This window comes from Macrobrachium nipponense, chromosome 49 (genome assembly GCF_015104395.2).
Source record: "Macrobrachium nipponense isolate FS-2020 chromosome 49, ASM1510439v2, whole genome shotgun sequence".
NCBI lineage: Eukaryota > Metazoa > Arthropoda > Malacostraca > Decapoda > Palaemonidae > Macrobrachium > Macrobrachium nipponense.
Genome location: NC_087224.1, coordinates 17,557,995 through 17,582,013, shown reverse-complemented (window position 1 = coordinate 17,582,013; position 24,019 = coordinate 17,557,995). Strand labels below are relative to the sequence as shown.

At 39.5% G+C, this 24,019-nt stretch overlaps 1 protein-coding gene across 1 annotated transcript in view; it reads left to right on the top strand.

The window, feature by feature from the left end:
• LOC135205253 (hepatoma-derived growth factor-related protein 2-like) overlaps nucleotides 1-24,019 on the top strand; it is a 178,641-nt gene that overhangs the window by 138,648 nt on the left and 15,974 nt on the right. The gene's annotated exons all lie outside the window — the stretch shown is intronic.

The following is a 24,019-nucleotide window of genomic DNA, read 5'->3' as shown; positions in this document are numbered from 1 at the left end:
GTAGGTCAAGGGTGAAATTTTACCTATAATTTTGGTCGGGGATCGAGTTGTACGTGGGTCAATGCGTTCGTGAGTCAAGGGTCTACTGTATATATATATATATATATATATATATATATATATATATATATATATATATATATATATATATATATATATATATATATATATATATACAGATACAGTTCTCAAAACATATTTGAAAATTATCACAGTGCATCATTACAGTGAAACACAAAGGGAAATACAGGAGTGATTAATGTTCAGATGTTTATGTAAGGAATGTAGTTGAAGCAAAGTAAATTGTCATAATGCCTAGAGATTTGCATTATAGCAAAGCTAATTTGAATTTACTGTATATCCCTACTTGTAAATGTTTTTTTATATAATTTTTTTATACTAGGTTTTTATTGTTAAATGATGAGTAATCATTTGATTGGCCTGTGCGGAATTTTTGCATTTAGGACATATGCTGTATTCCTTCTTTATACAGTACATATATGCTGTATTTTATTCTTTTGTTGTTCTTTTTTTCTTTTTTTAAAGAATTCAGACAAAGCATATAGAGGACTTAAATGTTAATATTATTTGAGCACGCTGCTCTACTTTGTTGTGTATGATCATCATCCTTTCAAGTGGACTTCCTTATTTATGATGTTCTACATCTTTTTGTTAGCTGAAATATTAAAAATTTAATTTTTTATACCAAATGTTTTTATAGGCAGTTGCTTTAATGAAATTGAGGTACGTATCTAAAGTTCAAGAATCGCCCTTGGTCCTCATCTACAATACTGATAAGGTTGCCTTGCAAATTTTAGACTGTTGGAAGTATACGGGAAATACACACTACTGTACTTGCATTTGTATACTTTGTCCATGTTCATGTTTATGAATAATATAATCATGTACATTTAGATGAATTTTAATGTGCTTACATAAATCAGTGTCCACACATTTAAGTAAGAGATGTAAACTTGAGTAAATTGGTTATGTTAAGTTCTTAAACATAAATAAGTGTCTATGATTCCACATTCAACATGCAAGTACTATTCGGAAGGTTGTGACCAGGTAAACTGTTTTTCCTGGGACATTGGCAAGGTAGTGTAATGAATTACCCTAAGGAGGAAATAAATGTATATTAACCTGAGAATTTATTCAAAGAAATTATACTCGGCCATAAGAAAACATCCAGATCAACACTTGCCAGATAATTGGTAAAAGAATAAATGTAAGGATTACATAGTATTTTTATGATGTTTGTATCGTCAGTCTTGCCTTTATTATTTACCTTGGTTTGTAATCCAATGTGAAACATCCGATCTTGCCGGGTTGTGTTACGAGTACTCCTTCAAGTACCTTGCCACAGTCTTTGGTTTGGTCTTGGTGGTCATTCAGTCATGGAGCTTATAGTTTGACCACTATGGGATAAGGGTTAACTGCCATATAAGTTGAAGGGGATGCTGTATCTTTCACAGCTACGTAAAACTTATTGTAGACAGTCAAGTATGGAAGTTCTTGTGAAAGTTTTTTTCTGCAAGAAAGAATGTGTGAAGTTATTAAAAAAAAAAAAAAAAAAAAAAAAAACAAAAAAAAAAAAAAAAAAAAAAAAAAAAAAAACCTGTAGGAAGGTTAGCACTTACAGTATGTCTTTCAAGACACATGGTACTCGAGGTTCTTTGCAGCCACCCTTTGGTGTAACTGCATTGTTTCTGTCTGTTACTTTTCATTAATTCCCTTTAGTTGCTTTCCACTTAAAACTGTCCAATTTCTTTAACTTCATCTCTCATTTAAGAACAAATACATTGAGCCACATGAGTCTAGATATGCAACTCATTGGTCTTGTTAAACTAATTTATTTTTATAAAAATTGGAAAAATGCCTGTAATTTCTTGCAAATTATATGTGCTACCTCAGTCTTGGATAACACTGTTATGGTTTTTATGAGTACTTAAGGGACTGCTCTTTCGTATGGGCTGAAGGGTTCAGTTTTCAACAGCATTTTTTTTTTTTTTTTTTTTTTTTTTTTTTTTATTCCATTTTGGAAAAGTTTTAATTTTTGTTTTAGATAGATATAGAAGAGAAATGTCAGCTCATGTTTATTTGTACTGGCAAGTACGTACAAGCTAAATAGACTTGACATCTGTTTTGTGCATTAGGTGCATTAACTTTTTTTTTTTTTTTTTTTTTTTTTTTTTTTTTTTGTTTTTTTTTTTTTTTTTTTTTTTTTTTTTTTTTTTATGCAGCATTTACATTGTTGCTTTTCATTTCTCTTGCCTACTATTTTACTAGAGAACAAAACAAGTTGCTCTCAGCCTTTGTTGCTGTCCCTACATTTTTATTTTGTTTATATCGTTTGTAAACCAGCTTGCTTTTGATTCATATCCACAGCAGTGCTAATGAGTTGCTGTGAATTGGAAAGAAGCGTAGATCAGATAGCATAGTAATATATCCCTTGAGTTTAGGTGTATAATTGTCAAATAAAATACTACTGCTAACATTTAGAATGGTTTCAAAAGTCTTTGGTGTTCACATAGTTGTGTTTGGACAGTAGGATACAACATAGTAATAATATAATTAAGGCTTTTTGATAGGTAAATGCAGTAAACAGCTTATGGAAATTTGTCTTGTGGTCATTCTTAAATCTTTCAAGTATGAGAAACCAGCTTTATTATCTGAGCTGAGTCAGTTTGTAGTGGTTGTAGAAGATACTTTGTGTATGAAGGAAATTAGTAATTTTTTTTCTATTTGTATTTAAATGTTAAATTACCCCAGAGACAGAATTTAGGAAAATTTGCTTTAGGCACAAAGTATAAGGTTAGTAAATTATAGTGAATGAGTAGGTAAGGGGCACATCATTTCAAAGGAGAGGATTGTCATGACCATGCATAGAGAATGATGTGGTTCAGCCTACTCTTGATGTCCACAGCTGAATGATGAAGACTTCAGGACATGGCTGGATCATGGAAGAAAACCCATGGAGGAATCCATAGTGAAAATTCAAGAGAAAATTTCCGGTCCTGCTGGTGACGACGATCGACACCATGAACTCAAAGAAGATCGTATAGCTCACAAACAAGCTTATGAAGCTATGCAGTTGACAATTAATTACTTGCTTCAGGGAAGTGACCCTCCTTTTTACCTAATCCAGTTGTTGAAAAAGGAGCAGTATAGAGCAGTGAGAAGTTACAAAAATGCTTTCCAAACCAAAATAGACTGGTTTTTTACCCCTATTAAGAGTGCAAAAAAGGAAAGTAAGGCTGCTGTCCAAGATAAGCATTCTTTAAACCATTTAGAACACCAAATGAAAGTAACAGCATTATCAAAAGAAGCAGAAGGTGCCTTTTATCAGTCACCTTCAAACTTTAAGACACCTGAATCCCCATTGTTTACGCCAACTTCCAGTGGCTCTTATCGCATATATCCAATAAAGAAGCCTCATACCAGAAGTGACAGTCGTCCCTCAACACCTGCTGCTATTCTATCCCCACCTCCTCATGGTAATGTTGCTGTTTCCTTCTGACTGTTGAACTGTAGAAAAGTGAGAAATCACTTGAATCTTTTCATTCCATTTTCCCATTCTAGTATAGACTCTTCATTCCATGCACCTGTTCTAGAATAGCCCTTATATTCATGTGAAGCCTTTTTCAATTTAATTCATTTTACTAGGTACTTTCGTAGGCAACTGGAAAGTCTGTCCATTTTTGTCATTTGACTTATACTCTAGCTGGTGGAAAACAAAAATATGGAATTCAGAAGTTAGATTTTTAAAAATTTAGTAAGGATAAACAATTTTTATATTTTAGATTAGGGCAGATTAGAGTTCACAATACTAGTAAGCAGCATACATTCTCTTGCCCTACGTATGGTCTTTTTGCATGCTGCTGTGTGTCGATGTCATGCAAAACACCATGAATGTTGTAGACTAAAACCTATTCCAAAAGCTTATCAGGACTACTTATCCATTAGCCTTGGATAAGGAGACTGTATGTCAGTGTCATTTGTAGTCATCACCAAGAAGGAAAATGCAGTATTAGAAACAGGTTACATTTATCTTATGAAGATTTCTGCTAAATAGACTGCTCTTACAATAAAAACTTAATAATTTGGTTGCTGTACCATTCTGAATTTTTAAGGGACTTTAAATAATGATTGTGAATTATTGTTTCCTCTTCAGTTTTTGACAACTTCTAATGAGGTTGTTGCATCTCTCTCTCTCTCTCTCTCTCTCTCTCTCTCTCTCTCTCTCTCTCTCTCTCTCTGTCTCTCTCTCTCTCTCTCTCTCTCGTCTCTCTCTCTTCTCTCTCCTCCTCTCTCTCTCTCTCTCTCTCTCTCTTAATAGTGAGGATCCAAGCATACATTGATAGCAGGAAGATGCATGGTAAATTTTCTCATTGTTTTTCTATTGCTGCAGCATTGTACTCCATGTTGGGGGGGGGGGAATTGTGCCCCCGTCCCCCCCCCCCTTTTTTTTTTTTTTTTTTTTTTTTTAGCAGCTTGTCAAGATTATTCACCCCTTTGTGGAAATGTTTGCCATGATATATAAACACATTCACTCCAGGACACGAAAGCAGATTAAAAGTAAAGACAAAAGGCCTAAAACCTGCTCATAACAGAAGGGCCTATACTTGGCTGAGTTCTCCAACCTCCCATTGATTTGTTGTCCTGGAATGTGCTCACGCTCACATAATAGAATTGTACCCCTCGGAACATTCCACTGTTATTCAGCTAGTGGTTGATATGTGCCATAAAGTAAATAAATTTATATGTGTGCATGTTTCTCTCTCTCTCTCTCTCTCAGCTCTCTCTCTCTCGTCTCTCTCTCTCTCCCCCTCTCTCTCTCTCTCTCTCTCTCTCTCTCTCTCTCTCGCTCTCTCATCTCTCATCTTCTCTCTCTCTCTCTCTCTCTCTCTCTATATATATATATATATATATTATATATATATATATATAGTATAATATATATATATATATATGTATATAATATACTAAATAGGATTGACCTGGGAAGTAAGATAAATGGTTAGAGTTAAAAGAAGAATGACTGATCAATATTGTTGTGTAGAGCCTGTCATTTTTTTTCCATAGACATAATTCTTGAAGGCTGTGGACTAACTGACCTTTTGACTCGGGGAAAATTTAATATGTTTTATGAAAGTAATGTGAATGTGGAAGATTGATGTAGTAATATAAGGCAGCTGTGGTAACAAAGTCATTAGAAGTCATTTACAAGTTAGTCAGCAGCTTAGTCCTTTCACATACCAAGTTAATAGTCCTAAAGATTGTTTACCTAGATAGCAGGAAGTTGAATGAAAATTATATTTTCATGCTGGTTGTTGTTAAATGTTTTTGCCATGTACTGTAGGAAGCTGATATTTTAATGTACTGTCAACAAGAGGAAAGAGGTGATTAAGGAATCTATTCCTACTTTTTTTTATGAATACCTTTGAACTATTTCTATAAATATCTTCTCTTTTTTTATGAATACCTTATAACTTGACTTGCAAGAATCCAGTTGTGAAGTTATACTTTATTCCTTACTTCTGCTTTCACCATCTCTTCACTGAGACCACATATATACGGGTAAACTGAGAGACATTATTGGTCTTATATTTTTTTTTCTTTAAGAGTAAGGATAATATTGCAGACTGGATTACCAGTGGTAGGAAAATGCTTAAAAATGTAGAAGGAAAGTATTCTGCTTTAACTGGAGCATAATATGATATAAGGAATTAAGAAAACAGGCGTAGGAGTGGGAGGAGGATCTAAGATTTTGAAAGGTGAAAAGTTCTCTCTTGAGACATAAAAGGAATTTAGGCAACATGTGTAAGGATAGGATTATGATCTAAGATTTTGATAGGATGATGATGTAATATTTTGAAAGTGAAACCTTTTCTCTTGAGCCATATTGAAGGAAATAAAATTAATGAATGCTTTGGAAAGATGTACCAACATAACTGTTCTAAGATATTTCATCTCATTGAGTAAACCTCATTGTAAAGTTGGGTAAATGAGCCAATTCATCAATGGATCAGAATAAAAAAAATCCAGCAAATAATGGATGAAACACTCAAAAGATAATGGTCTCTTGTTTTGTGTAAGCAACCACCTATCAACAAATTTGTTTTATTGACAATTCTGCTTTCATTTTCTGAACAATATCCTGTTGCCTCTATATTCATTCACCTAACATTGACACCAATTCATGTCAGTAAGCATCCTTCATGTTAATGGAACAACATATTTTTGCTGTGTATTGGGTTTATGTATATTAGCAATACTGTATGGTGTAGACATAACCATGATAGTGAAAAGTGATGCCGACTAGATGAAGAAATGAGCATATATTTATATGATCAGTCTCTATTGGTCATTGAATGCCAGTCAGAAGTGATTGCATGAAGAGTAGTCATCCCATAAATTTGAAGTGATTTAGAGATTTTTTCTTTTTTTAGTGAAATTTGAATAAATTTAGTTAATCAGTTGTGCAAATTGAAAATATAATTTGTAGTAATTAAGGGGGTTCATATGGGAAGTCAAATGCCAGAAGCAATTTTTGTTTTTCACTTGAAGTTAAATACAAATGCCCCCCCCCCCCCTGAGCCCCCCCCCCCCTTTTTTTTTTTTTTTTTTTTTTTCAGTGGTAATTTTTGGTTTTAATTTTTTGTGAAAAATCTTCACATTTAATATGAGTGACAGATGAATGAAACTTGTTTGTATAGTTTTATTGTGCAGAGAGTGAAGAATTTTGCTTATGTAGTGAAACCTTGAGTCTAAAATAGGATTTATGATAGTAAATGTTTTCAAAGTAGTACTGTCAATTCATGTCATCTGGGAAAATTTTAAAACAAACTTAAGTGTAAGGAAAATTTTAATGATATTTTATAATAAAATTATGATAAACTTGATTGAAGTATCTATAAAATGTCCTTGGGTTTATTTGTATTTTTAAGTTCTGTAGGTATGTATTAACGACATATAGCCCATTGGCTTTATACATGTGGGATGTTTTGTGAGTTTTGATCTATAAATCATCTGATAGGTAAAATACTTGGAATTGCTAGGATAACATAATGAACACAATGGGAATTGTATTGTCAAATTTAAGCCAAAGGCCAAGCACTGGGACCTATGAGGTCATTCACTGCTGTGAAAGGGATGTTGAGAGCAAAACCGTTTGAAAGGTGCAACAGGAGGAACACCTTGCACTTGCACTACAAAACAATCAATTGGGGGAAAGTAAGATGGAAGAAAGAGAATGTGAACGGAGGTACAGTAAAAGAAATGAAGAGGGTTGCAGCTAGAGGCTGATTGAACCTTGAGTTAATGCCTACAGTGCAGGGTGGTGCACTGATAGCATTAGCTCCCTATGGAAGGGGGCCATAATGAATGAAGTTGGTAATTAGCAAAACACTTGGAAACAAAATTTGTCCATATTGTATAATTACTATAAGATATGATTGCAAATTGGTAAATTTATAAAGTCAGTGTGAGTACTTCTCATAGTGTGTTTAATATTAGTATGTATTGGGTTGATGATAACATTGAAGAAAATAGTATGTCCTAGCTGTCTCAAGCTAATGTAGGCTCTCTTAATTATTGCACAATTCTTGGCATTGTACCATTAATATTGTCCTGGTTGCAAATTGAAGATGTACAAAGAGAAAATGTTTGCAAGGTCTTGTCCAGAATTATATTCTGTGGTCCATGACAGAACTCTTACAACCATAGCATAATTGTCAAATCATTTGGAGAACAGTTCTACCTTTGAATTGTCATGAGTCATAAAAAAGGTAAATACCAGACTAATACATGCAAGTATATTGGCAAAATATAGTTTAGTCTTCCATATTGCTGCAGGCAATTGGTAAAAAAGTTGTTGAAATATATACTCTTGTCTAATGCACTCTTCCATAGAAATAAGGTGTTCATTTGAGTATATTTTACAGTAGAAAAATAAGTTCTAGTGAAGTGTTTGGGTTATAGTTACAGTAGCGTAACCTGGACCCCCTTCAGGCTACCACCAGGAAAATTAGCATGTACAACATGAAAACTTGGTAAGTAGTAATGTCTTTATCAATGCCAATCCACAAGATTTGGTTAACTGTTGTGATCTGTAAACATTTTTGCATGTTTAGATTTGTAAGAGGAAATTATGAAATTTGGCTGTTTGAGTGTGCTAATGCCAGATTTCATTCTTGCACTCTGATGTCAAGATTGAGATTGGAATGGTTAAAAATTACTGAACATGGTTTCTGGGGGTGGCAAATATCCAAGTTTTCATTGATGATAATGAAGCTAACCACCTGGAGGCATCACTGAATGTTTTCACTACCACACATCAAAATCTGTCTCTGAGATATTCTGCCACCAATGCAGTTAGTATAATGTGAAAGCACTTAGAAAGTGATATGCAAGGTAGATAATGACTTAATAATTTTGGCACCTACATGGCAGTGTCAAGATGAATTTTTAGCCTTTGGGTTTTATAATCTCATATATTTGCAAGCTGGTTGATGGTGTTCGAATAAAATTTCTGATTGTATGTTTATGGTTTCTGCATATCACTGGTGTGTGATCTCAGTGTATCAGTTTATGGTTTCTGCATATTAATGGGGTGTAATCTCATTAGTGTATCAAATTTAACAGGTGTTGCAATATATTCTGAGGTTTGCAAAAACTATGTGGAGTAAGACTTACCAGTATTTTAAATGTCTTAAACGTATGAGAAAAGCAAATTAAGAGAATAGTTGGAGTACCATGTTGTAGTGAAGTTATAGATCTGAAGGAGTTTGAACATTTATGTCATTTGGTTTGGGGGCCATGACTGTGATGCAGCTATTTAGAGGACAAAAACAACAAAAAATTAGTAGCAGCAGCTGGATGAAGGGGCAACAATAGTTTTGGACTAGTATGCTAAATAAAACATCCCATTGTTATAGAAGGATCTTAACATTTGTGACAATCAAATGCTAAGTCAAATGCTAAGTTGTTCCGATACGTAATACAAACCCTCGGTCCTTTAACAATAGGAAGGTAACTAGCGGCAGCTGGGACGGTCGTAAGCTTCGAACAAGGGGAGAACGGTAGTTAACTGCTTGTCCGATCGTGCGCGCGCCCGCGCGCCCGAGAGGTGAAGAATCACTTTTGCTTTCGGCCGCGGGTGTGAAGGACGTGTTCGTCATCGCTCTCTGCCCGCTTCATCGTCGTATGCTTTGTTTATATTGTGTTTTCTACTAATGGTTTGTTTGACTTGAAAATGAAACTGTAAGTACACTGTTTTCATTTTCATTACTTAATTATGAACCAACATGGAGCTATCGCTGTAGATGCGGCGATTTCCTCTCTTTTCATGAATTGAACCCTTGAATTATGTCTCGGTGCCGACGCTCGCGCCGAGTCATGTATTTGGGCGAAAGTGTGTAATTGAAAAATGTAAGTACTTTTTTCATTATATTTTTGCCCTGTGCGTTCGTTACCGAGAGCGTGATTGCGCTCGGCACGAGCCTTTTAATTTTGTATGATAAAATGCAATGAAAGTGGATTCGCAATGCAGTATTCTTTTCATTTTCATTTATTTATTTGCATAATTTAATTTGGATCAATTTCGCTCTTACCCGGGAATTGATCCTTACGATTATTTTCTGTGAAAGTGAAATCGCAAGTGCAGTATTCTGTTTCATTTTCATATATATTTTATGATAGCATCATATTATTTGGATCAAGTTTCCGTTCTTACCCGGGAATTGATCTTTTCCCCTTTAAGTTCTATGAAGTGAATTGCAAGGGCAGTATTCTGTTTCATTTTCATATTACTTTTCACTGCTGTGCGGGGGTAGGGGAAGCGAAGGTCTGCCAGGAAGTCGTCGGAAAGCTCTCCCGCGACTCCCTTGGTATCCGATTCTTCGTCTTCCTTCCTGCCCCCTGCTCAGCTTCTTCGTTGTATTTTGTATTTGGGGTCTTCCTTGCGTTCGGGGTGGGGCATGTCTCCCCCCCCGTGCCTGAGGGAACCCCTCTTACTAATCTGTCTGTGCTACCGCAGGTGCTACATCCGTGGGAGACGACCTTGGACAGGTATGGGCCACTGCGGCTGCAGGGCGTGCCTAGCATCCACGATCTGCTGCAGCGTCTAGCGAGGTCTGGGGCGGTGACCTTGGAGTGGTCTCCACTACAACCTTCACGGCCGCTTATGCTGCTTCCCCCCGCTGGTCTACACTCCCCAGGCTGTGTCGGTGACGCCGTCTGCCGCTTCTAGGGCCGGTTGCCGCCGTACCGAGGAGGGGTATGCCGCCGCCGCCTGTGTTTTCTTCGTGTTGCCTGCCCCAGACTTCCGCTGTTCCAGCAGCTCGCCCCTAGACCGGCCGCCAGTACCAGGTTCCTGCTGGCTGCCGATGATTCTACGAGGCGATGGCTGGGCCTGCCGTACCTGTCGCTGATGTGGTTCCCGCTACTGGCTTGGCTGTCCCTTTTGTGTTTACCGCTGCCGCTGTTCCTGCCGCTCCTGAGCTGGTTGCTGTTCCTGTCGCTCCTGGTTCCTGCGCCTGTCCATGCTGGTCCTGCCCATGGTGTGTCTTCCCCAGTCCCAGGTCCTTCCGGACAGGTGCAGTCGGGCCGTGTTGCTTCGGCAATAGGCCCGACTCCGGCCTGGATGGAGGACCTGACGACTGTCCTGCGTGAGCTGACGAAGAAGAGGAAGGTGTCATCTTCGTCTTCGTCTGCTGCTGCCTCTTCCCCTTCGACTTCTAAGGCCCATAAGCCGAAGAAGAAGAAGGCTGCCTCTCCCCCCTAAGAAGTCTCCTTCGGGAACTTCTAAGGGCCCGTCCCACCTCGGTGGGACGGGGGGTCCTTCTGCTGGTCCTCCTGCTCCTTCGGGAGCGGGGCCCGTCTCCCCTTCCGTAAGGAAGAGATAGACGGGGACCAGAGGAGTATCGGTTAGCTCTGGTACTTCCTCGCCTGGTGCTAGCGGCGATGCCGCTACGCCAGGTTCCGGCTCGGTCTCTCGTTCGCGGGAGATCCCGAGTGTACGCTCTCCCTCGGGAGACCGTGCAGCCAAGTTTCGGCGCCAGAGTTCGCTCGGCGCCAAGACCACGGCACGGAGCAGAAGGCTGGCGAGAACCGCTCAGGTGACTCTCGCCAGGCCAGCGGCCGCTCTCGCAGCGACCAGCTGGTAACCGGGGTTTTCCCCCTCCCCCCAAGAAGACTCCTTCGGGAACTTCGAAGGGCTCGTCACACTCCGGTGTGACGGGGGGGTTCTTCTGCTGGTCCTCCTGTTCCTTCGGGAACGGGGCCCGTCTCCCCTTCTGAGAAGAAGAAGAAGACGGGGACCAAGGGTGTGCTGGCTACCGCTGGTACACCCTCGCCTGGTCTTGGCAGCTCTGCTGCTAAGCCAGGTACCGGCTCGGTTTCTCGTCCGCGAGAAGTTCCGAGTGTACGGTCTCCTTCGGGTGACCGTGCAGCCAAAGTTAAGACGCCTGAGTTCGCTCAGCGTCATGACCGAGGCACGGAGCAGAAGACTGTCGAGAGCCGCTCAGGTGACTCTCGCCAGGCCAGCGGCCGCTCTCGCAGCGACCAGCCGGTACCTCGGGTGGACGTGACGGTCTCTGACCGGCCACGGGTTGAGGCTGGGAAGAGGTCCCCCAGGTCCCCTCGACCGACGGTACCAGCCTCGGCTGGTACCAGCGGTTTGACGTGCCGTGAGGACGCTCACCGGTCTCACCGCGAAAGTGAGCTCTGCAGGTCACCTGACCGCCGCTCCCACAGGGACCGGGCGGATACGATGACCAGCAGCAGCTCGTCTGACGCACTGGACCAGGGTCGACGTGGCGAGCGGCACGGCCAGGCCTGCAGATCGATCCCCACCGCGGGTTGGTGATCGGCTGCAGCCCCCCACGTACGCTGGTCCTGCCAGCGAGCGGGGGGGGGGGGGAGCGTCAGGTCTGTCTCTCCACTACCTTCAACTTCCTCGGGCTACACCGGGAAGAGCGAGGTAGCTAGGAGTGATCGTGAGAGGTGCGCCGCTCACGATCCCGTCACGACGCCGCACGTGCCACGTATGGTCTTAGGACCAACCAGGACGTACGCGCAAGTGATTGGAGGCGACCGTCAGGGGGGGGAGGGGGTAGCGTCAGTTCTGTCTCTCCGATACCTTCAACTTCCTCGGCATATGCCAGGAAGAGCGAGGTATATAGGAGTGATCGTGAGAGATGCGCCGCTCACGATCCCGTCACGACGCCGCACGTGCCAGGTATGGTCTTAGGACCAGCCAGGACGTACGCGCAAGTGATTGGAGGCAACCGTCAGGGATCTGTTGCTGGTCCTTCTTCTGAAGGAGGAGGGTCTTGGGAGCTGCTCGTTGTTGGAGGGACTGGATGGTCCTACTCCTCAAGACGCTGTAACTTCCGAGATTCAGAGTAACTTTGCCCAGGTTATTGCACTGATTCGTCAGCACAACGACCTGGGGAAGGATCGCCGCTCCCACCAGCAGAGCCCATGTCTCTGCTCGAGTCGTTTTGGGGCCCGAGAGGGAACCCAAACCGACGGTGGGTTTGCCGCGATCGGAGCTTGCCGATTCTGTCTTGAACCAGAGTCTCTCGTCTCCGGACAAGAAGGCTCTCTCAGTTCTGGCCGGTCGATCAAGCTACTTCCACCTCCTCTACTGCGACAGCGGCGTTTCTACGTGTCTTCGGACGTATTTAAATACTCCTTCGGTCCTCCTGAGAGGTTTCGACCTCGACGAGGACTGGAATGAGTCGGAGGACGGTATCGGCTCTCTCCTGTCAGGTGTCGATCAGCCCCACCCAGACGACGTTCACAGTGGCGGCAGACCCTTACCTACAGTGAGAGTTCGTAACCCTCCTCGGGAAAACGTTTTCTCTTGACGATACGTTTTCCCAGACTCTGAGAGGCCATCGCCACAAGGCGATGGCTGCTCCTACTCTTCTCCAACTGCTAGTTCCACTGGGAAGGCGAGCGAGTATCCAATTCCTCCCCCATTCCCTCTCTCCTTACGGCTACGAGGGAAAGGGGAGGGATCCTACAGAGATTTCTCTGTAGGATTCCACGCTGGGGACTGCGCTACCGGGGGAGGGGGGGACCTTCGGGTCCTACCTGACGTAAGCCCCGGTCGTTGAGGAGGGATCCTGCCCCATTCTCGATTTCTACGGGAATCGAGAGGACCACCAGCCGATATCGTTTGACGAATTCGGTGGGGGTTTCGCAGACTGCTTAGATTTCTACGGAATTTCTAGCGCATTCAGAGTGTTAGAGTTTCTTACGATCTCCAAACACTTAGGCGAGACCACGGTCCAAAGTGAGCGAGACGAGAATCCCCGATATGTTACACGATAATCGGGAACCTCGCCTATGCTCGAATTCCTGGAATTTCTAGCATTAGGAAGAAGACTGCTGCTGAAAGAAGACTATCTCACAATAGGCGACCACCTGGAATAGAGAAGAACGGACGGGAATATCCAGTTTGGCTTGAACTATCGTCTTAGTATTCTGTTCACCATTGAAGCTTTCCTTCGAGGAAGACTTCTTCACTCTCTTTGATAGAGACCGAAGGTGGTCGATCTCCAATCCTTATTTTGTTTTCTTGAAGGAAAGAATTTAGGATGGAGATCGTTGTTCAGAATCCTACAAATATACTACGTATATTAACCTCGCGACATGATTCTGCTAAGCAGTTGAATGGTCCGAGGGGTAGGGGAGGCGCATATCCTGGTTATTCTACGGATTGCGACTTAGACGAAAAGTATTCTAATTGAACTGCAACTCGGGGTTGCCGTGCAACCTCCAGGAGTTTCCAGTTTCAATTTTATATACTTATGGTGTTGTCACAACAACACCATTTAAGCTTTTATATTTACCGAAATTCGTTTCGCATAAATATAATTGCTCGAGCATATCTTTTTATGCTCGGTAGTTCTAGCCGAACGCATTCCTTCGTGGAAAGGATTACTTGGCAACTCAGGATGACGAGTCAGCGACAGCTACTGCGTATTGAATTGCCCGAGGCATTTCAGTACCAGCTGCCGCTTTGAGATGGACGGTTGGTTATGTCTTTCTCACCTGCTTTGATTGAATACCAACCGTATCTCTGCCCAACAATCACGGACTTAAGTCTGATTAACGGGGATTCTCGCATACATGAATGACCATCTACTGCTGTGACGCTAGTATTCATCGTCTTCGGTATTGCGAGAATTTTAAACAGAGATATCTATTCGACTCTCATCTTTCTGTTACCGCACAGTAACAGAATTCTGTAATAGTCTCTTGCTGCATCGTATCTCGATAATGCGAATGATTTTTGCGGAATCTGAGTTTGTCCTCAAAATATCTTGTATTCGGAGGTGTGCAATTGTTCATTGTTCACCCCGGATTAGCAGATGTATTGAAAGACATCGCCTACTCCCACACCTGCCAGCTCTACTTCCAAACGTTCAGCCCATGAGAAGCAGTTCTTCAAGCGGCTCTCCCTGTGTTTCATTACTGAAGAACGCCCCGCTTTCATTGCACAACGGACAGCAATGAAATGGCGGTTAGCGTTTTCAGTCATTTGTAAGCACAGGTTTAGAATCTTGAGATTCTTCTCTCGATTCAGCTGGAAGACGTAGGTTGCATTCATTGCCTACCTTCGTCTTCAACGTCACATAGTGTTGTTTTTCTCCTTCCTTAAGCTGAGATTCAACGTCTATGAGATTTTCTTGCCATCAGGGACCTCGGTCTTTTGAAGGCAATTGACTTTCGCCTTTTGAGCTTATGCATTAGAGAATCATCGCCGCGCCGTCCGGCATCGGTGACTAACAAATATTTTATTTGTTTGGTCTCTCAGCATAACTCTTTAAAGGGCGAAGGTCACGTGACTTACCCGGATGCTTGGACAACTTGCCTCTACTGATTCCGAACCAGTCAGTCGGCAGCTGTCAGAGCGCCCGAGTCAGTTACGAACTATGCTGTGGACTTAGTTCGGTTGTTCCAGAGCAATCATTACTTCGTCTTAATAGCTTGTCAGTATGAGTACTGTACATAACCAAAGTCGAGAAGAGGGATAGGTCATACGACTATTCCCTTCTTTTCGTCTTAGGTAACTGCATGACTTCTCTTGAGAAGTCAAGCACAAAGGGATGGGGATTTGTGACGCTCGATTTCGTACCGATCTTCGTAGCGAAGACTCAGAACCCGTCGGTAACTGACGATTGGTTCGAGTCCTTCACAATACCCTCCCTAATGGACTTCACCGCCTCCGATACGAAGGCTATGCTGCTTTGTCCTGTGAAGGCGCGACGGAGCTGTCAGAAGAAACTCGACACCCAGGATGAGTGTGGACGCCTCTTCATCATTCTCTCGCGTTCCGCAAGAACTTCTCCGTGGCGCAGGTAATGAAGGCAGGCGCCTGGTCCAACCGGACTGCATGCACCTCCTCCTACCTTCAGGATATTGCCCACAGTTCCTTGGATCTTTTTCCTTGGGAACCGTGGTGGTTGCTCAACACGTTGTGTAGTTAACCCAGACCCTCGCAGGCTGAACAGCATCGAGTCCTTGTGTGACCGTAAGAATGGATGAGGAATGAGAGTGTGACTGGCTCCTCTTCCCATTTTTTTCTTCCCTCTACCTCTGGGTAGAGGGACACGGTCGTCACCCTGCTGGGTAAGGACGAGATGCAGGTGAGCTACTCAATAGAGCACCATCCTATCCCTTTCAGTAGGGATAGGAGTAAATATCCACCACTCCTCCAACAAGGGGGAGGAAGTGGATGCCAATTTGAGACAAACCCATCATTTTATGATTGTCTCTTGCAAACAGGAACAAGTTCTTGCTTGCTGGTACGAAGAGATACGCTTGCCTCTCTCTTAGTACTTGGCCCAGAGGTCTGACCATTGATCCTGCGGTGCACACCCCGATCAATCGGACAGAGGTTTGGATCCCTCCCTTGCTCTTACGACCAGGGAGGCACTCCAGGGTTGGACGAACACCAGTCTGTTCACCAAAAAGACTCAGATTCCTCCCACCAAGAAGTGAGTCTTCCTATTGTTAAAGGACCGAGGGTTTTGTATTACGATATCGAACAAATGACAATTTGTCGAAAATTACATTTTTCCTAACTATACAAACCTGAGGTCCTTTACATATAGTCCCACCTTCATGCCACCACCCCTCACTCCTGCATAACTTTTTGCATGGGCCTAAAGCAAAAGTGATTCTTCACCTCTCGGGCGCGCGGGCGCGCGCACGATCGGACAAGCAGTTAACTACCGTTCTCCCCTTGTTCGAAGCTTACGACCGTCCCAGCTGCCGCTAGTTACCTTCCTATTGTTAAAGGACCTCAGGTTTGTATAGTTAGGAAAAATGCAATTTTCGACAAATTGTCATATTACTAAAGTATAGTGGGAAGATCAAGTACATATTTGGTCTTGGCAACGCTGTGGGATGTACTGCATCCAGACAGAGGAAAAGAGAAAAATTGTAGGACATGAAAGAGAATAACAAGCAAATACTTAATGAGACACGACAGAAAGAAACAAGAGAATGCAGGGGAAGAGAAAGAATAAGAAAGGACTAAAAAGTAAGACTGCAAGGCAGCATAGTGCTTAGGCTCACATAATCATTTTTCATTTTAAATCGATCTTTCTGTAATACTTTATATATACGTAGTACCTTGATAAACTTGTGGCCTCCACTTTAATAGCCAGTTCTCTAATGTTCTACCAGAATTTTAAAAAGCTATTGTAGCATTACCCTCCCCTCCCAGTGCACTGAAGGTCTAACCTGTTTTCTTTTTACGAGGTGATTTGCACATAATTTCGTACAACAAACAATATAAGGAAAGGGAGTACATAATGAGTTCAGCATGAAGAAAAGACAATAACAAGTATGCAAAAACAAATATGTAAAATTCAGACTAGAAAGAAATTTTGTAAGTTCTGATTGAGGCAGTCTTGTATTTTTTGCAATTATATTCACAGCTTTATGACTTATCAATTACAAGAAAAAGAGAAAACTGAAACATGCTTGTTAGACACTAGTAGCATGAATGAGGTGAATATTTCCAAGAAATTGTGATAAACTTAAGCAATGAGTCGAGTATGGAGTACTGTTTCCTATTATATAGAGGCTGTCAGTAAAATAATACCTATAACAATTGCCATTAAAAAATATCCTGTCAAGTTATTTGGCATATTTACAATAGTTTCTTACATCTTAAAAGGATGCTCGAGTAATATATAGTTTATTAAAAACAAGAAATTTTATATCAGATGAGTGCAGACTGCCACATTGCAATAAAAGCGATAGCAGTTCAGTTTCAGCTGAAGATCTGAATCTGATAGTCAGGTTAGATCATTTCCCACAGGCCCCCTCAATCCTCTGGTTGTTGATTTCAGTATGTACCAGTACCTATTTCTTACTGGAATTAGTTTTTAAATTGTGGCTTGGGTATGTCAGTAGTTACTCAAAGGGACATATTAAATTTGTTTGCTTTTTTATGTATAATAATTTATCTTCCATTTACATAAATCAGTACTTTGTTAGGAATTCAAAGTCTTATTTGTTTACATTCAAATAATATGAATTAACAGATACCATGAGCTGTGTTGCCATAACAGAATGTTAATGAAGATAATATTCTGTTGACAGATCAGCTGACACCAACCAACTATAGTCATTCTTTATTCTTTATATATATAATAATTATAATATATATATATATATTATTATTTATATATTATATATATTATAATATATATATATATTTTTTTTTTTGTTATATATCTTTATATATATATATATATATATATAGATATATATATATATATATATATATAGTAATATATAATATATATATATAGTATATATATATATATATATAAATATATATATATATATATATATATATAATATATATATATATATATAGATATATTATATCTATATTGATATATATATCTATATATATATATATATATATATATATATATATATATATATACAGGCGGTCCCCGGGTTACGACGGTTCCGGCTTACGACGTTCCGAGGTTACGACGCTTTTTCTTAAATATTCAATGGAAAAATCCGTCCTGGGTTACGACGCTTGTTACGAGGGTTACGACGCTGACGCTTCCGACGCTCCGAGTTAACGACGCTTTTAAAAAACTCATACTATGATAAAAATCCTTTATAGTTTAGCACAGTATATTAATAAAAATAAGTTTCTGGTTAGATTACAACAAAAATTTTGAGGTTATGATTTTCGACACTTTTTATGTCGTATTTTTCTATGATTTTTAGTGACGCCCTCATATGCGGAACTAGTTTCCGAGCGAATGAATACATACTAGCTTGCAGTGCGCAAAGTTTACATATAACAGTCCAAAAGCACAAATAATGAAAAAAATCATTGCTTGTTTCCAGTAATAATAACAAAACGAAGTTTCTGGTTAGATTACAACGAGAGAGAGAGAGAGAGAGAGAGAGAGAGAGTTAAGGACAGAGAAGTGTTCGTTTCGTTAAACGGCCTCTGACTCATGCCAGTAAATGTTTTGTTGATACTAATAATATAAGCCTATTTAAAGATACGTTTACTTTAATTAGTCTATATGATACGTAAATAGTAATCAACTGTTCTTGTAGCCCTCAAGATTTGGCAAAATTGAAGTATCCAAAGAGAGACATTATCCAGTACACTGGAACCTTGACATAGCGAATTTAATTTGTTCCGTTACCATCGTCGTATATCAAAACAGTTGTATCTCAAAGCATTTTTTTCCCATTTAAAATAATGTAATATGTATAATCCGTTCTAGCGGTATGAAACCACACCTAAACACAGCTAAATTACATATAATATACACAATTTATACACAAATAAACGAGTAATAACACACATAATGATAAAATAACAGCAATGTGATAAATGATGATAAATGTTAATAAAATCAATTAAAAAAAGAAAGGAATTTTACTTAACACAACGAAAGATGACGTGAGGCCAGCAGGGGGAGGAGGTATGGAAGGGTGGCAGGGAACGATTTGTTCTCTTTTTATTTACGTATGTACACTAATAACTACGTAATAAACACAAATGAAATAAACATTGCTAAACTAATTTTTTATTTTTTTATTTTAATCAGTTTGTAGTTTAGAAATAATGGTGATGCCTTTGGAAGGTTTTATGCTTTGCTATAATTTCATGTTTTGCTTCCATCGAAATCAATTTCTTGGGTTTTTTCTTATCACCTGCTTTGTCTTTAGCTTTGAGACCCATGGTTAATAATAAAATAGACAAAATAACACGAAAAATAGGCGCAAATACAACGAACTAAACAACGACGTGTTAACATGCAGCACCAACAAACAAACAGACTGAACGCCATTCATCGGTCGCCTATACAACTAACACTCATCGCAAAATCGTATCTCAAATATTTCGTTGTATATCAAAGCTTATATTTTTGCAAATTTTCTGTTGTATCTCAAAACATTCGTATATTAGGGCAATCGTATGTCAAAGTTCCAGTGTAATTTGATCAGAGAGAGAGAGAGAGAGAGAGAAGAGAGAGAGAGAGAGAGAGAGGAGAGAGAGAGAGAGACGCCTTGGCAACAATGGTCACCGTCTCGGGGATTGACGTAACATTTATTTTCTGAACAGATTAGGACAGAGAAGTGTTCATTTCATTAAACGGCCTCTGACTCAAGCAGGAAATGTTTTGTTGATACTAATATATAAGCCTATTTAAAGATACGTTTACTTTAATTAGTCTATATGATACGTAAATAGTAATCAGCTGTTCTTGTAGCCCTCAAGATTTGGCAAAATCACTCCAGGTTGTACATAAAACTTAAGAATGTAGTGTCACCAGAGGATTACAATAGTTTTTACCTTCAAGAAACCAACATTCTTTTATGAAAATAACTCCAGGTTGTACATAAAACTACAGGAAACAACATGTAGTGTAACCAAAGGATTACAATACAAGTAAGGTTTTTATAACTTTTTATTAGTTTAAGACATATTTCCAAGCGTCGTTCCGGCTTACGACGATTTTCGGCTTACGACGCATCTCAAGAACGGAACCCCCGTCGTAACCCAGGGACTGCCTGTATAATAGATATATATATATAATATATATATATATATTATATATATAGATATATATATATATATATATATAATGAATGCTACTATAATTTTAGTAAAGCCTACTCTGTATCAAGCTGAGAATTGTTTCTCAACTAGACTAAATGAGGATGATCATATAAGAGGAATTCTTGTCACATCAACTTGTGTAAGATATGAGCTTTTGTATGGAGATCTTGATTACTTCTTGATAACTTTTGAAAATGAAAATGCAGTACTGTACACAAACACATTAACCTCAGCGGCATGGTTAGTGTGGTATTAGCGTCCCACCTCGGTGGTCGCGGGTTCGATTCTCGGCCATTCCATTGAGGAGTGAGAGATGTGTACATTCTGGTGATAGAAGTTCACTCTCGACGTGGTTCGGAAGTCACGTAAAGCCGTTGGTCCCGTTGCTGAATAACCATACTGGTTCCATGCAATGTAAAAGCACCATACAAACAAACAAACACAAACATTAACCTGAGTCATTATATTTATCAAGAACTTCTGAGAAAACTTAGAATGATATTCAGTCAGCAATAACAAATTGGAATGTTGGAAGATTTGCAAAGGGTCATTATACTATTGAATAGTTTGTTGACCAAAAGATCATGCATTTAAATGTCTTGAAGCCAACTAAAAGACAGCATTTTTTAAAAAGTCACTACTTCAGTATCTGCATATGATATCTAAAGTATCTTGTGGTATGTGTTAAGATTGCTCTGAATTATTCATAAAGTCATCTCTAATTTGTATATTTTTATATAAAAAAATTTAGGTTGTTGTGTTCATACCCTCTCTCTCTCTCTCTCTCTCTCTCTCTCTCTCTCTCTCTCTCTCTCTCTCTCTCTCTCTCTCTCTCTCTCTCTCTCTCTCTCTCTCTCTCTTAGAATGATATTTCAGTCAGCAAAACAAATTGGAACCTAGATGTCATGAGAAGATTGCAAAGTTAATATACTTAACGGCTTTTCATTGCCCTGTGTTCTTAGACTCCCAACAGACTCAGATGTTAATGGTAGTTTTGAAGTTAATGGATATGGTATTATTTTTTTTAAAACCATTTAAGCTTTATTACTAATTACCTTTAAAAGTGAGGAAAGTCTTATTAATCACATTTTTTAAAAAGTCACTACTTCAGTATCTGCATATGATATCTAAAGTATCTTGTGGTATGTGTTAAGATTGCTCTGAATTATTCATAAGGTCACCTCTAATTTGTATATTTTCATAAAAAAATTTAGGTTGTTATGTTCATATTTTTCTTAACTGTTCAACTTCATTAATTTTTTTCTCTCTCTCTCTCTCTCTCTCTCTCTCTCTCTCTCTCTCTCTCTCTCTCTCTATCTCTGGCAAGCTTCTCAGGAGTAAGGAAAAATCATTCGTGATTCTTTCCATTTACTTTTTCTTTCTAGCTGACACTAGAAGAATTATTAGAGAGCATAGAGAAGCCCGGTTCCACAGATTGCAAATAGTGGAACCTGTGAGTATAAATCAACAGCGGCCTACGTTAAATATAGTACAGAGGAACGTGGACTTCATCCTCCCCTCTTCAAGGAAACCACAGGTCATCTGTGAAAATCCAAAGAGAGACACAAGGAACAGAACATCCTTGGACACCACTACCGACAGCGAAGCAAATCGAGACAATCAGCCAGAGACTGGAATCTCACCGTTGGATGCCAGCTCTAGCATAGGTGGCGTCCTACGGAGCGCCAAGAATGCCCATGCTACCCCCTCCGACGGCCAGTGAGAGAATGAGACCAGAAGACCAATAGAAATTCAGCACCCAGTGACATGTTTGAAATTCAAACATTAGCATGTAGCAATGAAAACCGAGTACAGGCAGTCCCCAAATTACGGCGGGAGTTCCGTTCCAGCGGCTTCCCATAAGTTGGAAATCACTATAACCCAGAACATCATAAGAAAAATTTATACAGATGAGAGACAGACAGGCAGACAGACATAGAGAAGTAGAGTTATGCAAGCTTGGGGAAAGAAGGGTTTCTAAGCTTTGCACTGGTAATAAACCAGTTTTCTCCTCTTCTTATGGTGGACCCTCCTGGTGGCTACAGCTCCCTAAATCGGTTTTCTTACCTCACTATAGCGCCAGCAAGTTGCGGCGCCATAACAGTGCCTGACTTTAAAAGTGCTTTACTTCACTGTGCATATGTTGATGAAGCTGCTGGAAAGACGATCTGTTGACTAGGAAAATAAAAAGTAAATGGAAAGAATCCCAAATGATATTTCCTTGTTGCTGAGAAGCTTGCCATACGAGAAAAACAAGTACATATAGACTAATGCAAGGTCTTGATAAGAAAATAGTAAATTGTGAAATAAATTTTCTTGTTTTTTCCGGTCAAAGAAGAATAGATCTGGGCACAATGCTGTAAACCCATTCTGCCCTTATATTTTGAACCATTACATTGTGTACTTTGTGGTCATGTATGACTACAGTGAATCAGCTGTTGATAGAAAAAAAACAAAAATATAGATGTGAATGATCAGTTTCAGGTTACTTTGTGTCACTGAAGATTGACTAGAATATTCTAAAGGTGTTACTGAGAAATCATATTTTATAACTCTCAACATGTTTTCTTGCAAGTCCATTAATTATATATTACCTGCCCTCCTTGCAACTGAAATTTTATAGCTTTCACTTTGTTTTCATTTTAACCTTTACTTCAATTTTTTGTTTTATGTATGGAATCTCATAATATTAATATGCATATATGATCTCACAAAATCATTATGACCTTGTGGGCCATAAACCATCTCATTCTTTCAGTATGTTGTTTGCTGTGTGGAATTCATTCATTAAACTACCATCTCATTCTTTCAGTATGTCATTTGCTGTGTGAAATTCATTCATTAAACTACCAAACATGCAAAATTGTTTCGCTTGATAGAACTTTGAACAGTTCTTGAGAAATTGAACCCAAACTTAGTTTTATCAAGATTATTGCGGACAAAATTTTCCATTATCTTTGAAAAGCCACCATCTTTGAATATGGAAGCTGTACCTTTTTTCAATCTTACCCTTTGTGAACCTCCACACATGCAGGAAATTGGTATTTGCTTTGTCAGCCATAGTCATGTGCATGTTGTTGAAACAATGCATTTGTGTCATGGTATTAGATTTAATGTTTGCCAGTCATGAAAAGTATGACAGGGTTTTCACTGGCATCAGAGAATTGTTATTGGTAACTTCTCTTTGGTGAATTCCCCAGGATTGATGAGAAAATGTCTTGGCTCTGATAACCAGCATCACCTACCTTATAAAATTCATCATTGCAGAATGCCCTTCTGTGTGGAAGCTAAACAACTGCTGTTGATGTAAAGATTCTAAGATCATTACCATTTTGAAAGAAGGTGAAATAGAAATTATATTTATGATAATGTTTAATGTGAACAGTAACCCTTTCAGTGACCAGACATCTGAGTCCAATTTTCCTTGCTATAGAACTATGATTAATAATTATTTTACTTTATTCCCTGTCTATGAAGCTAATATTAATGTTACTTCATTGTGATATGTTAAAAAATGGGTTCAAAATGATGAGGTGAAGATTGATGAAAATGAGTGAGTGGGGATAGATTTTAGATGACTTCAATAATCTAGAGGGTAACATGCATCATTCACTCCAACCTGAAATAAGAAACTACTACTATACAGTGTATGTGTATATGTACTTATGGATTTGAGTTGAATAAAGCTGATTCAACACATTTGCACATCATTTTAATGAAGTATAAAAAAAGCACACTACAGAAATGTCCTGTTTCTATTGGCTAATGTATTTGAAAGAAGCCAGAGGATTTCACTGAAACCTCTATCCAATTTAGAAAAAGGAAAGCAGATTATATACAACTTTAGTAGAGCACAGTATCGTAAATTTTACTTTT